The sequence below is a fragment of the Artemia franciscana genome, chromosome 4 (genome assembly GCF_032884065.1).
Source record: "Artemia franciscana chromosome 4, ASM3288406v1, whole genome shotgun sequence".
Classification (NCBI taxonomy): domain Eukaryota; kingdom Metazoa; phylum Arthropoda; class Branchiopoda; order Anostraca; family Artemiidae; genus Artemia; species Artemia franciscana.
Window position 1 is genome coordinate 45,033,217 of NC_088866.1, and position 12,376 is coordinate 45,045,592.

At 36.2% G+C, this 12,376-nt stretch overlaps 1 long non-coding RNA gene across 1 annotated transcript in view; it reads left to right on the plus strand.

Moving 5' to 3' along the window:
* The window catches only part of LOC136026483 (uncharacterized), a 42,010-nt gene extending 29,966 nt beyond the window's left edge, over positions 1-12,044 (plus strand). The window contains exon 3 of the long non-coding RNA XR_010617303.1: positions 6,687-12,044. This is a non-coding gene — a long non-coding RNA (uncharacterized LOC136026483). The remainder of the gene's footprint in view (positions 1-6,686) is intronic.
* Positions 12,045-12,376: the final 332 nt, after the last annotated feature.

Sequence of the window (12,376 nt, forward strand, 5' to 3'; positions counted from 1 at the left end):
CCGACTAAAGTGTTGCGAGAGCAACACTTTGGTTTTGTTTCTTCGCTTTCGATCAGTAATCACATGATCAAAGGCTATTCCTCAGCGTTGAAAAAACAACAACAAAATAATATCGAAAGAAGGGACTAAATTAACTTTGCAGCCAGTTGAACTTTATCCTTTTCAATCGTAGACATCGTGACGGATGAAAACTCGGAACAATATCTTATATAATCTAGTTGGTATTATAAAGCTATCCCTAACTTTTCAGGATCAAAATACCATAGATGACCTTCTATTAATTATTACGAAACTATCTCATTGTTTTACATTCTCGTTTGTGCTCGTTTTTTCACTATCGGTTAAATGATGAAGTTGTCAGCCTATCGAAGTTTTTAAAACGGTATGTTCAAACAAGAACGCAATCAGTTATCACATGACCAAAGGCTATTCCTCATCGTTGAAAAAAAACAACAACTCCAAAATAATATCGAAAGAAGGGACTAAAGTGACTTTGCAGCCAGTTGAACTTTATCCTTTTCAATTGTAAACATGGTGACGGATGAAAAATTGGAACAATATCTTATATAATCTAGTTGGTATTATTAAGCTATCCGTAACTTTTCAGGATTAAATTACCATAGGTGACATTAATTATTACGAAACTACCCCATTGTTTTACGTTATCGTTTGTACCCGTTGCGTAATCACTATATTCTGTTAGATTTAAAGAGATCGAATACAATGTGCACCAATTTGCAAAAATTTCTAGCCCAAAGTGAATAGATTCTTACTTACAAGCCCCTCTCCCGTGATAGACATCAAGTTCACTGGAAACAAATAAATGAGTACACCAACTAGCAAAATTTGCAAACCCCTTATCGCTGAAGATGATTGTAGCCCAACAGCCGATTATTACTTACAAGTCCCCTACATGTCTTACCACTGGAACCAAATTGGCTTAACCATCAAATACACCGAAAAAAAATAAAAGGTACACCAACTAGCAAAAGCGGCAAACCCCTCATTGCCGAAGATGATTATGAGCTTTCAAGTTGAAGTTCAAGTTCCTTTATTATCAATATCCATCCATTTATAAATAAAAATATCCCAAAGGGCTCAATGGCCCGTTATTTGGAAAAAAAACAACAACAAAACAAAATATAAATCACTATTAAATACATTCAAAGTTAAAATATATTTAGAGTCTACTCACCAATCCTCACCCGAGTACAAGCGGTCTCCACACCACCTACTTAAGAAAAATAAAAATAAAATAATAAAAAATATACATCGAGGATCCAACACTCACACCACCCAAATCTAAATAATTAAATTCAATCTAAATAATTAATTAAATAAATTAAATCTAAATAAATAAACAATATAAATAACTGATCAATATTATAATTTAATTTATTTTTTTAATTAAAAAATTCTTCAACCGTTTCTTGAAGGAGCCTATGGTACAGGACCGTCGAATCCCAACAGGAATGGAATTCCAGGCAAGTCCGACAGCAACTATCAGACCAAAGTCCGAGCGCACTGCCGGGGTGGATGGCACTGGCACATCATCCTGGTTCCTTGTTTCATAAGGACTGACATTTCTAACAATCTCAAGAAGCCTGGGAAAAGTTGATAGAAGGTTTCCACGGAAATATTGAAATGCAATGAGAGAGAGGTGTAATGTATGAATATCTTTAATCTTCAGCAGAAATATGGGTGGTAGACTGAAGGACTTTTGCTGATTTCAGCTGGAAACTATGTAAAGGTGCAAGTACAGATGGATATGTAGACATCCACAATGACGAGCAGTAACATAAATAAGGGTAAACAAGAGATAATTATAATAGACGAAGGATAGAGAAAGGAAAGACTCGCATCAGCTTCCGAATAATTCCAAGGCCTCGAGAAACCTTTAATCTCATTGACTCGATAAGCTGCTTGAAAGATAGATTTTCATCCAGAAGTACCCCAAGGAATCGAGCAAACCGGTCAGCTGGGCGGGATATGGATCCCTTAGATGTTTGAAGCTCTGTCAGTGTAGGGCAGCTTTTGCCTATGCGGGAGAATATAAGAAGAAACGATTTTTTACATTCAAAGCTAATAAATTTGCATCAAACCAATGATATATGTTTTCTGTCATCAATTGTAGTTTGAGGATAAGGATCAATTCATCAGGTGCTGCAGCCCCCAGGGTGCTGTCGTCGGCGAATGCAAAGAGTTCTTCATGTTGACCAGGCGTATCCAAAGCTCCAGCCCCAGAATCTCCTTTCTGGCACAAATGACAACAGAAATCAGATCGTGGGTTGCTAAATAGTCGATAGAGGTTTTTGACATATATGAGGAAAAGGGACGGCCCAAGAACTGAGCCTTGCCAGCCCGGCTAACAGCCGTTTCTTGCCCAAAGTGAACCGATTCTTACTTATAAGTCCCTCTCCCGTGATAGTCATCAAGTTCACCAGAAACAAATAAATGGGTACACAAACTAGCATAGTTGCAAACCTCTCATCGCCGAAGTTGACTGTAGCCTAACAGCATATTATTACTTACAAGTCCCCTACATATCTAACCACTGGAACCAAATTGGTTTTGCTATCAAATACACAGAATGATAAAATCCGAAAAAACGAATGATAAACTCAGCTGAAATCATGAACAGAAATGTTTAGAAACAATAGATGGCAGCATAATGCCACATTTTTGCTTCTGTAAATCTTTCTATTTATCACTCAAAGAAGATATATTGGCTGTGGGGCCGGGTAACTGCCGCATATATTTAACACTTTTAGATTTTAGTCCATCTTCAATTTGAAAGTGGTGCCTGCCTGCTTGTCTGTTAGAACTGAGCTTTCCACTCGAAAGCAGAAACATGGTTTGATGAAACGAAAGCTTGGCTGCACAACTACAGACACTCCTCTCTGACATAGGCTATATAACTCCACTTCACTTCGCGCACCATAGGATCTGGCTCGTGGACAAGCAAAAACCATCCTTTTTGGCCCCAGGCAAGAGTTCTGCGGAGGTTTCCAAAATGTAATGTCATATTCATCAATCCGGGCTGAGGTCCACACTTTCCGTAAAAACCGCACAGGTTAGACCCTTACCAGTTTCCAGGAATAAGCTGAGATTGGCGGCATGGAAAAAAAAAAAAAAAAAAAAAAAAAAAAAAAAAAAAAAAAAAAAAAAAAAAACGGGACAAAACCAATGTGTTGCTCTCGCAACACAAATAACAAGAGACATGGATTAGGCCTTACTGGAATTTCTATCACTAGATTCAAGTGCCGTAACAGTCATTATGATTCAGCCACTACAGAATCAAGCCAGTTTGTGGGGATGACCTGACAAAATTTCAGTAGTCAATGCAATGCAAGCTTCGTCAGCAGCCATATCTATCACGGCTCTCTAGATTTTCAGTAGGGAGTCTTTAATTTCAATAAAAATTGATCCACTCAAATCGTGGAAGTCTTTTAACATGGGTCTCAGAAATACCTATACGAAGTTGTCATAAAATTAATGTTAATGCCCACCACCAATGTTCTTTCTGAGAGGGTGCCAAGCCTGATTAGCTAATCAAATAATTCGTGGTAATAAACTCTACCAAAGGAACAACTCGGCCAAATACCAACCGAAACTCTAAAACATGAAATTTTTGTAGCAATAGATACAGCAAAAAAATTGACTTTTTATGCTGACTCAAGATATATAAAATGTATCAAGTTTCATGTAACCATCAAAAGCTACAAGCATGAGAAAATTTATCTATTTTTTGAGAAAGGGTGGGAACGCCCCTAGAAGTCAATCCATCCTAATATTAAAAGCGACACCTTCCGCCAATAAATACTTGAGTACTTTTTAAATATAAATTTCCCATTTTAACATGGGATTGTCGAGTTCCATCAGTTCACTTAATCACAGCCTTAATAAAAATTATATCATCAGGTTGGGCATATCAGAGAGCCATACTGTAGGGCTTTCTGGCGTCCATTTGCAAAAATGTAGAATTTAGTAATTTTTGCTAGAAGAAAGATCACAGATGCGAGATTATTTGTTACTTTTTTCTTTTTCTTTTTTCTTTTTTTTTGCTAGGGTGATCGTATCGAATCAATGGTCATATAATATCGAGAGGGCTCACTCGAGCTGAAATTAAAGTCCTAGTTCTCCATTTCGTGACCAATACGATTGGTGGGCAGCTAGATTTCCCCTTCCCTCCCATGCTTCTTTTTTCCCAAAGTCATTTGATCAAAACTTTGGGATAGCCATTTTGATCATCATAGTTGAAAGTTCAAGTATCATGCCTCTGAGGATGACACGGCCCTGCAAGCTCCAGGATTAAAGGGTTGTAAGTTATGAAATTTGTCTAGTGTTTACACATAGTATCTGTTATTACAAAGTAAACAGACATTTTGGGGGAAAATGAATTTTATGTCGGGGACTTTTCTGCGGGGGTGGGGGGGTCCAAGGGGGAAGATTTTCCGTGGCGACGGAAGTTTCTGGGGAAGAATTTCCAAAAGGAAACTATACACGGGGGAATTGTACCACAATTCTTATACAAAATTCTTTTTATTTGATTTACTTTCTCTTTGTCAATTCAATTTTACATGTGGAGATGTTTCGGGTAAATTTTCAAAGGAGTTAAAATTGTCTGGGGATTTTTGCGCAGGGGAGGATTTTTCGCTGGAGGAATTCTCCATTGGGGAATTTCACGCGGGAGAAACTTTCATTGAGAAATTGGGAGGGGAGAATTTCCAGGGAAAATCTTCCAAGAGAGTTGATTTGAAAAATGATTAGAAATGAAAAGAAAACAAGTCTTTTTTCAAACGAATGCAGGCTAAAAATGGTTTTCCAGGCTAAAAAGTTCGCAAAAGTCTTTTTTGGGAAATTTTTTGCAGGGTGGATTTTCTGGCATTATTTGAAAATTGATCAGAAATTAAATAAAAACATCAATTTTTTCAAAATAAGTAAGTAAGGTAATTAAAATAAGTAAGTAATTAAATAAAAAAGTAAGCAGCAATATTAATATTTAAAACGAACAAAATTAATGAGTATAAGAGGGCAAATACCCCTCCTCAATACCTCCCTGTTTACGGTGATTTTTACTTTTTGTCCTAATTATTTAAGAACAATTTTAGAACATAACAGCCGTCTAATTAGAATAAGGAAATTGTTAAAAACAAAAAAAAAACTTTGGCGTGAAGAACAAGGTATTGAGGAGGGGTTATCCCCTTTATATGCGGAACAATTTCTGTTCTTTTGAGTTTTAGTGTTGCTCCTTACTTTTAGTAGAAGAAAAAAGTTTTTTTTATTTAATCAGTGAAAGTCTGAACCAATTCTCGGGAAAATATATTGACATGCTGCTGATTTGAATAGCCAAAACAGCCAGCAGCTTATTTTCTTTATTCTGAGCCCGAGTAATTCCAAACCATGGTTCTTGTAATACTCGTTGATGTAATAGAAATTTTTCGTATTGTATTCAAAATCAAAAAAGATCGTGCAAATTACTCTTCAATTACAAATGTTGTTATTCAATTTTACCAAACCTTACAGTTAATCTGATCAAAAAAACTGATCAGAAATATTAAAATCGATTATCGAATATCAAAAGTAAAAATAACGATATATCGTTTAATCAAATTATCGTCCAATACTACCGTTATATGATTAATTTCGACATCCACCGATGAATGTCCAAAATTCCCTTTTCTCTGCTTGAATTCAATTAGTTTTGCGAATCAGCTTTTTCAGTTTTGCGCAAGCATTGATGACTAAAGTTGAAGTTAGGTTGGGTTTGGTTATGTCACAAATCTCAGAATTCGGTTAAAAGCCTAACGTAACCTGTCACCACCAAACCTTGCATAAAACTGAAAGAGTTGACTGGCAACGCTGACTAAATCCAAGGAGAAAAAAGGGTATTACGGACATTCATGGTAACATATATGTAATAATAACTCGTGTTCGCTATAGATAAAAAGGTGGAATTTTTTTCTCGAAAATCTATGTAAAAACGAAGGACACAAAATGGATTAATGCTAAATTTTTACACAGATAATTTTTTGCATAGCAGCAGTCATCAAAATACCACTATAAGAGTCACCCCATCAACATGCTTACTGAATGCGCAATCCAAACAAATTTCTTTAGTTGAAGGGCAACTAAGCCGTGAAAACCAACTAAACTCCTCAAAATCAAAAATGTCGGCAGAGTTTTCATTTTAGCTCATTCGAAGTTCATTTCAGGATTTTATTCGCTATCCCTCATGATTTTTCACCTTGGCACTCCTGTCTTGCTCTATTTCCTCTGCCTTTTCTGAACATAATTCAAATTGAATTTCCATGTGTCCGGCACTACGTTGTCCAAGAAGAGATATACTGAGCAATACCTCCGTCGCATATGGATCGCTATACTCAATTTTGCAAGAAAGTGACTTTAAAATTACAATAAGGTCGAAATTATTGAGGCTTATAATCAGTCATTTCACTCGGCATTTGAACAAGACAATATCTGTCATCATTCGAGATTAAATGATTTTTGGTGGGCTGAGCACGTCATCTAACGTTACATATTCAATTTCTAAAGACGAATATGGTTTTTAATTTTGCTAAAAACAATTCACGCCATGTGACATTACCCGGTAACCTTAAAAATAGATATGCTTTTTAATTATACTGAGTACCTACTTTGGATCAAATCATACATATATTTTTCAGGCAAGTGGCCAATGGCCCTTCCTCCCCCTCCTTATAAATGATGGCCAGCGTGATTTAAAGTTGAGCCTTCTGATCAGTCAGTCCACTTTCAGCAAATGAGATATGGAAACGAGAAGATGTCTGTCATCGCTAGAGGTTAAACGATTGTTGATGGTTTGCATAAATTTTTCATGCTGCAATCTGTTTTATACGCAGCGGGAATGAGTCCATGAACCAAAAAGACCGTGTTTTGCAAATTAAGTTTAATCTCTCCAAGTGTTATAAACTACAAACCATAATCAGTGTAGACTAATTAAGCTAGGAGACGTTTTATTAATGACCTGTCAACTGCTAGACAACAAGTTAAAGCTTAAACTCTCTTCTGGCATGCTCCACTAGAAATAACAGCCATGTGGAGAATTGTGTTTTTCAAGTTTACTCTCTCTTCATGTGGTGGAGCTTATGTAGACTACGCGTAAAATTTGAATGGTGACGGGGTGACTTAGTTTAGGAATATGTAACGACTTCTAATCATAAACAAAATGTTAAATTTCACTTCTCTCCATGAGCAGGCACGTATACACGGTGCCGGGGGGGGGGCATATGTCTATGCCGTTAGATACACATAAAAATGCTGAAACACAGTAGCTTACGTCTTTTTAATTTTTGAATATGGGCAACATTCAAATGCAAATCGTCCCCTGAGAGCGGTTTTGTTGTAACTAAGGTTTTCAAAATTCCGAGAAAAACGACTTTGAAATTTTCACCTTTGCTGGAACTTACACGGTACAACCGATTTTCTTCGCAAATACATCAAAAAAAAAGAGAAAAAATAACTAGGAGGCCCTCCCGAATATAAGATGGAAAAGGTGAAGTGGGCTGTCTATTCTTTTCATCATGAAGGTACGACAAACGAGTTCTGATGCAGCAATACTATTTGAAAAAGTATAAAAAAAAAACAAACTCAGAAACGTTCATTTTTGTTGAGTTTCTTTGCTGGTCGCCGTTTTGCTTCAATGGAATCCTCCTCTAGACATGGATCTCACGCAGAAGGAGAGGCTCCCAAACGTTCAGTATCCCCCTGGGCCTTGTAGTCCTGTTCAATCTTGATATCAAAATACTTCTGGTCTTGGTTGGGGATGAACTCTAGGAGATACTTGACATCTTTGATTTTCGCATCAGGTAAATCAATATTTTAGCGACAAAGTTTGGGCAAAACAAGACGTTCAACAACACGGACAGCCGAAGCGTTAGGACAGTTTTTAACCGAAGTCCATTCTTGTGATATAGTAGCCATTTGCAAGTCTCCAGAGAAGGAAGTTTTGAGCCAAACTCTCTTAGTGTTAACCTTACGGAACTCAAGTTGTTTTACCTTTGAATACGGTACCAACGAGTACTTGTACAGCTTTGCTGGCTTTTGAAAGTCAAAGAACTTTGACTGGGTCACTTGCAAGACATTCAAAGGACGTGTCTTTCTTACTTTCAGTAACTTCCTCACCAGATCTAGTGGAGAAAACAAATCAAGGTGCTTTAGCCCCCACTCAATAGGGCTATGTACAGCATCAACCTCCTTTATAGTCGAATGATCTGGTTCACAATACTTCATAACCAGATTTCTTAAGCGTGGAAATTTTCTTAGAATATTTTGGATGCCGAAGCTTATAACTGAGTTTCGGTTCTGGGACACGCAGGAGTCCGACCAAGCAATTAACTGACAGATATCAGTCAGGGTAAGTATCAAGAACTTTTTCTAGTATGGCCATTAGTCCACTAGCTATTTCGTTTACTCCACGTCCAGCCTGAAAATCTGACCAAATGCAACAGTATACCTCATTGATTTTCTTACTGTTTCAGACTGTTTGAGAAACTTACTGTTTCATTACAAATCCATTTTTTTTAATGTTATATAATCCACAAGCACCAATTTCCAACGATTAAGTTGGATAAATAAATTTTATTTTGCCGTTTATGCCGTTTTCTTCTTCCATTGAGGCCAAATTTTCAATTAAAGTATGCGTTTTCAGTCGTTTTTGATAGAATAATACTATGTTTTCTCAGTACCAAAATTGTTTATAGTTAGGTTGGGTTAGTTAGGTTAGGCTGGGTTAATTAGGTGAGGTCAAAAAGGGCTTAAATTTGAATTTGCGATATAAGCGATTATTATATTCGTAAAGAACATAAAAAAAGGCATCGAGTGGTATATTCACTTTATTTCTAAGTCAATAATACGAACTGCGAAAAATTTACCGACAGGCTGTTGCGTTACAAGGAAGCACTACCAAAATACGATCAGAGCCAAGATTTATTCTGACCACTTATACGCAACAAAAATCCTAACAAATCAGGTGTTTGATCAGGTATATATAATGTAATATATATAGCATAAGATATAATGTATATTGTATTCTTGGAGCAAAATATTAGTCAATTCCACAAAAAATGAGGTACTGGATTCCTGTAAATATTGTGTAGCTTAGATTTAGAGGGGATTATTAGAGGGGATAGAGCAAAAAATTTCACATTAGATGGCCGTCTTAACTCCGCTTCCCGAAAAAGTTGCGGATACGACAATGCCGCTCTCAGGGGACGAAATGGAAACCAAATTGTTTGTTTTCTACATGTATAAGCTTTTGAACGTAAGTCTTGGAACAGGAAACATGCCACCCAATTTTGATGCAATGTGGGTCAATGTTATCTTGGAATGTATACTGGATTCTAGAACCCTAAGTAAAACACAGGCTTATAGAATTTGTGATGCTTTGTCTTATGGAAATGGGAATCAGAAAAAATTGGTTTATAATACCAGAAAATAGAACTCAGGCAATATTAATATAGTATACCTTGTTTCTAGGGACCTTGGAAGTCATTTATATACGGATTTTTAAAGTGTTTAAAGTAATTCCTCTCCTGCAGTACTTCTATAAAGTTCTTCTCTTCAGTTTGTTTTCAAACCATGTATATAGACCTAGTAGAATAAAAGAATTTGTTTATAGCAAACACCAAGGACAGTGAAAGCGAAAATATAATTTTTAAATTGGTCATGTGAAAACTTACATAACGATATTATGTGTTAAAAATAATAACGTGTAATCCAGGCCTCAATTTATGAAGAAAAACATGACAATACATCGATATGCAATTTTCAGTTCTAGCGGGCGTCAAATTGAAGAAAAGATGACGAGGGTGAAAAAACAGCAAACAAATAGGCTAAATACTGATGACACTAAACAGCTTTACAAGTTCTATATTTCCATTGAAGGTTTGGGGCCCAAGGGTCTAGTTTGATTTATTTACAAGGGGGATTCAAAAAATACAAGGAGTTTCTGTGAAGAAGGTAATAGCAGCCGTTTCCAAGTAGTGCGAAGGAACTGTATTTGTAGATTTTTTTCAAGGTAAAAAAACTGTTACAGGAACTTATTATGTAGAAATCTTGAGAAAATTCAGAGGTGCAGCCAGACACTGCTCTCCTCCCACGTGAACCCTTAGCTCTGAACAATTCGGCTACACGCTTACCTCTACACGCATACCAATATTAGATGATTACTGATGTTTGACTTACTTATTTTGAAAAAAATTAATGTTTTTATTTAATTTCTGATCAATTTTCAAATAATGCCAGAAAATTCACCCTGTATAATCCACCCTGTTATAATTTTTTTTAAGAATTGTGGTACAGTTTCCCCGTGTATAGTTTCCTTTTGGAAATTCTTCCCCAGAAACTTCCGTCACCACGGAAAATCCTCCCCCTTGGACCCCCCCCGGCAGAAAAGTCCCCCACATAAAATTCATTTTCCCCCAAAATGTCTGTTTACTTTGTAATAACAGATACTATGTGTAAACACTAGACAAATTTCATAACTTACAACCCTTTAATCCTGGAGCTTGCAGGGCCGTGTCATCCTCAGAGGCATGATACTTGAACTTTCAACTATGATGATCAAAATGGCTATCTCAAAATTTTGATCGGATGACTTTGGGAAAAAAGAAGCATGGGAGGGAAGGGGAAATCTAGTTGCCCTCCAATCGTATTGGTCAGGAAATGGGGAACTAGAACTTTAATTTCAGCTCAAGTGAGCCCTCTCTCGATCTTATATGACCATTGATTCGATACGATCACCCTAGCAAAAAAAGAAAAAAGAAAAAGAAAAAAAGGAACAAATAAACTCGCATCTGTGATCTTTCTTCTAGCAAAAATTACTAAATTCTACATTTTTGCAAATGGATGCCAGAAAGCCCTACAGTATGGCTCTCTGATATGCCCAACCTGATGATATAATTTTTATTAAGGCCGTGATTAAGTGAACTGATGGAACTCGACAATCCCATGTTAAAATGGGAAATTTATATTTAAAAAGTACTCAAGTATTCATTGGCGGAAGATGCCGCTTTTAATATTAGGATGGCTTGACTTCTAGTGGCGTTCCCACCCTTTCTCAAAAAATAGATAAATTTTCTCAGGCTTTTAGCTTTTGATGGTTAAATGAAACTTGATAAATTTTATATATCTTGAGTCAGCATATAAAGTAAATTTTTTTGCTGTCTCTATTGCTACAAAAATTTCGTGTTTTAGAGTTTCGGTTGGTATTTGGCCGAGTTGTTCCTTTGGTAGAGTTTATTACCACGAATTATTTGATTAGCTAATCAGGCTTGGCACCCACTCTCAGAAAGAACATTGGTGGTGGGCATTGACATTAATTTTATGTTATGTTTAAACAACTTATTGTCAAAGAATTTTTCGAAAGGTGAAAACTCATTGTTATACACAACTGTGGTCATAAAGTAACAAAGCTAGTGACTTGATCAAATATCCAGGTTTCTTATCACGACCCGATGGATGAAAGCTGCTATATTAGATGGATTAAGCGTTCAGAAATGAATCTATAAGAGCCAATTATATCCTATTAAGTTGAGACAGCACCTTAAAATTATTTTGCGAACTTAGTCTGACTGTCCCAAAGACAAAATACTCATTAGCAAATTCTCTCAAAGGGACTATCTATCTATCGAGAATTAGTGTTTTGAGTGAAAAATTCGACGGAAAAAGCATTGAAATTTTACGTCTCTTTTATCAGCAAGATTGTCTATCAAAACAGGTGATACCGTAGGGACCTCCCAAAGCGGCTAAACTGATCAAATATCGATTCATTTGAGCTGAAATTTATCAATTCATTTGAGCTGACTGTTTTGAAAAAAAATACTGCTCAATTCAACCGAAAAAAATATTCATACTTTCTGATTATATTCGTTTCATTAAGATGGAAAAAATTAATTTCTGGCATAAACGATCCGGTGACAAAGTCACCGGATCAAAATTTTCTGAGATAGCCATTTTGTTCAGCAAAGTCGAAATACTTAATAATTATGTCTTTCTGGACTACTTAATCCTCTACAGTCTACGGAGGAGGGGCTGTAAGTTACAAACTTTTACCATTATTTGCATATAGTAAGGATCATTGGGAAGTATACAGACGTTTTTGTATTTTTTTTTTGCCTGAAGACAGAACACGGATACATGTTTATTTGTCTTTTTGTTGCTTTTTTTTGCCAGGGATGATCGTATCGACTCAGTGGTCCTAACTAATCAGGAACTGGATACAGGCGAAAAGGAACAAAAAACAGGACTGCGGAATTACTGTTAAAACATAGTTGGTGATTTTTTAATCGAAAAACACTTCCCTGGCTAGTTTAGGACTTAATAGATTAACATACTT